Source organism: Podarcis filfolensis, assembly GCF_964270895.1.
Source record: "Podarcis filfolensis genome assembly, chromosome: 5".
NCBI classification, from domain to species: domain Eukaryota; kingdom Metazoa; phylum Chordata; class Lepidosauria; order Squamata; family Lacertidae; genus Podarcis; species Podarcis filfolensis.
The window spans coordinates 5,555,694-5,558,808 of NC_139608.1; the positions used below are offsets into that span (position 1 = coordinate 5,555,694).

Here is a 3,115-nt window from a genome sequence, read left to right on the forward strand (position 1 = left end):
CAGGGATTCCTCGCTGCTTGCTGATAAGCATTGCATCAAATGGATTGAGTTACCAATGAACTATATATAGAATCTGGAGAAATAAAACCCTCTGACTCAGCCTTAGAAGACTGGAGGACTGGGCTCAGCCAATAGGGGTGAGATGTGCATGTGCCCGCCGGGGATGATGGGAGTTGTAGTTCAAAGCCCCTGAAAGGCGGCAGCTTGACGAAGTATGGAACAGCCAATTGCCAGCAGCACACAACTCACATAGTTCCACTTGTAGACTGAAATGAGCCTTTTTCTCTTTACTGCTCTGCTGAGTAGTTTGAGACAATAAAGTGATAGTGGCAACCCTCCAGATCCCCATACTTAAAAAATAATAATAATAATTCATTTTTATTAAATTTTCCACTTTAACTATCCAATCCAATCACATTAAATATTCCAGATTATACATATACATATCAAATAATCCGAATATTCTGCCAGATTATAAATAGGACTTCCCATGCTTCAAGTTTGGAGGGTTCTGATCATATCATATCTCTACTGCTTTTCATGGCCACTTCCGATGGTTCCTCTAGTTCTTCCTGTTGTTAACCTTCGTTCTTTCACGGCCTGTGAGTTGTTCCCACAAGCGACTTGAAACAAGCAATGATGTGTTTCTGTGTGGATTTTATGTCTATGATTCCCCTCTATAAGTTTGCAGCATCTCCTCACACGCTGGTGTTTCTGCTGAATCAATCCAAAGGTCTTTACGCTGCTGGCAGCTGTCATCTTCACTCAGTTCCAATGAAATCAAGTCTAAGTGTCTGCTCATTAATTTCCCCAGACCGGTTGCATCAAACATTAGCCTTTCCAGGGGAGATTTACCAAATCAAACTGGAAATACAAATATAACGACATATTAAAGGCTCACCTCCTCCTATGACTATTTGTAGTTCTGCAACTCCGTCTTGACTTCCATAATGGCGGATTTCCAAATTAAAATTGTGACACAGCACCCACATAGATTCTAGGAAACCGCCCAAGGTTTTTTAACACCTCTCCAGTGGCTAATGAGATTCTGCTTCTGTCTGATGTCCACACCCTGGAGAATCTTTTATCCTCTTCCAGGCAAATCAAAGATCAAAAGCCTTAATTATATAGTATTATTATTTCCACACAGTTTATAACTTTAGAGCCATATTATATAAACAAATACAAAACTTTCCAATCTCGCTTGTTATAGTTAATGTAAACAGCTCTTCTGGGCTTTTTTTCTTTTGCCAAATAATATAATAAAGCAAAGTACATTAATAAGAGAGGCTCCCCCCCCCTTTTCGTTCCATTCCAACATACCAACTTAGATGTTAGTCCTTCTTCCACTCAGTCTTTTTTGGCACTTCAGTGGCTGGGTTAATTGGCAGAGTAATTTCCCCCTCCTCGCTCGAAGCATGTCCAAACCTTAAATCCAATTTTTCATCTTAAGAAATGGAACTTGATTCGTTCGCAGAGACAGAGTCCAGGAGAGCCAGACTCTCTTGGGGGCTTTCCATCCAGTGCCCCCAGCCCCTCCTTCCTTCCGAATTTGGGGCTGGTTTGTTGGGCATCCGCGGATGAGACTGTGTCTTCCTGTACCCCCATGAAGATTTTGGAAGGCTGATTACTCCCATCTCAGCCTCTAATTACCCCGTGGGAGCCGGAGCGATGGAATTTTCAGCCATCTTCCATGGCGCCTCAAGCGGGAGTCCCAGATCCCCATACTTTAGAGGCTCTCAAAGTGTGTCAGGCTGGGGCTGGTGGTGATCTGCTGGAGGATCTCACTCCCATTGGCTTCTCCTCTGGCTGGGGCTGGTGGGACTTTCTGTAAACACCTGGAGGGCACCAGGTTGGATAAGGCTGTTTTGCATGATACTGGGATGCAAGACAAGGTTTCACAAGCCATTCCTTTGATTCCCATTTCAACATTGATTTGATTATACTTATATGTGCTCTTTTCTTATATTTTCTAACTAAACAAAAATAAACCAGAGTAGAATCAAATAAACTAAACTATGTTAACATAGACTTCCTGTCATTTCCCAATGTACTTTACATTTACAATATCGAATCAACTTAGACTTATTACCTTACTCTTAATATATTTTCTAATACTTTCTTAAAACACATCATAGCATTTTTCCTTATTTATTAATATTCAATTCATACAAGGGTCATTCAAATGCTGCCATAGATGTTACATTGTTATTATATTTTTGTAGGTATTTCTTGAACATATCCCATTTTTGAGTAAATGGTTGTTTTGTATTTCCCCTTAACCTATTTGTCAATTGAGCCATTTCTGCATAGTCTAGTAACTTCTTCCGCCATTCCCTTACTGTTTTCCCCTTTCCAATTCGATGCAATTAGTAACTGGGCAGCAGCTATCGCATATAAAAAGATTTCTCTTATATATCTCTTCTGCAATTTTTCAGTAACCAGCTTTAAATTCTTGCAAGAATTTAATGCTGTTACATTACAGAGTGTGCAAGACATTTGTTTTTCAACTTTCCGAGATTTCTCAACGAACATAACCTGCATGATTATTGTGCATTATAGATCTAATGGTTGTGGCTGCAGTTGCGAAACCTTCCACATACTGTCTAAGGCTGCGGTCGGGAAGGTTTTCCTCGCTTGGGCCAGTTCACTCCCGCGGAGATCACTCCGTGGATTGGATCGCGTCTGTGCAGATGCGATTTTCGGCATCTATGGAGAAGCAATTTCTGGCGCCACCGAAGCAAGTCCCCGCTCCGTGCTGCACCGGTTTAGCGCAACACGCGGGGACTCACCGAGCAGGCCGCTTGGTTCGGGGGTGGCTCGTGGGCCATTTAAACGACCCCCGTGGGCTGCTTGTGGCCCATGGGCCACAAGTTGCCAACCCCTGCTCTAAGGTGAACCAGCAGTAAATCACATCATTATTAGGCTAATTGAATTCTTTACTGTTTTTTTACTATACAGCTGTAGCCAGCAATTTGGAATTTTTATTACTTTGTTCAAAACATTCTCTTTTCAAGGAAATCAAATCTCTCTGCACTTTTTCCTTATCTTTATTTTCTAACTCCTTCCTTTTGTAATTGTGCATAACTTCTTTTATATTTATCATTAATATATT

The 3,115-nt window shown here is 41.3% G+C and overlaps 1 long non-coding RNA gene across 1 annotated transcript; it reads right to left on the reverse strand.

Annotated features, from left to right (window-relative positions):
• Positions 1–351: 351 nt before the first annotated feature.
• On the reverse strand, positions 352–1,788 carry LOC310762307. The gene is made up of 2 exons (XR_014547947.1): positions 1,324–1,788; positions 352–864 (listed from the first exon to the last, which is right to left on the reverse strand). It is a non-coding gene; the product is annotated as an uncharacterized lncRNA (long non-coding RNA).
• Between the last annotated feature and the right edge of the window lie 1,327 nt (positions 1,789–3,115).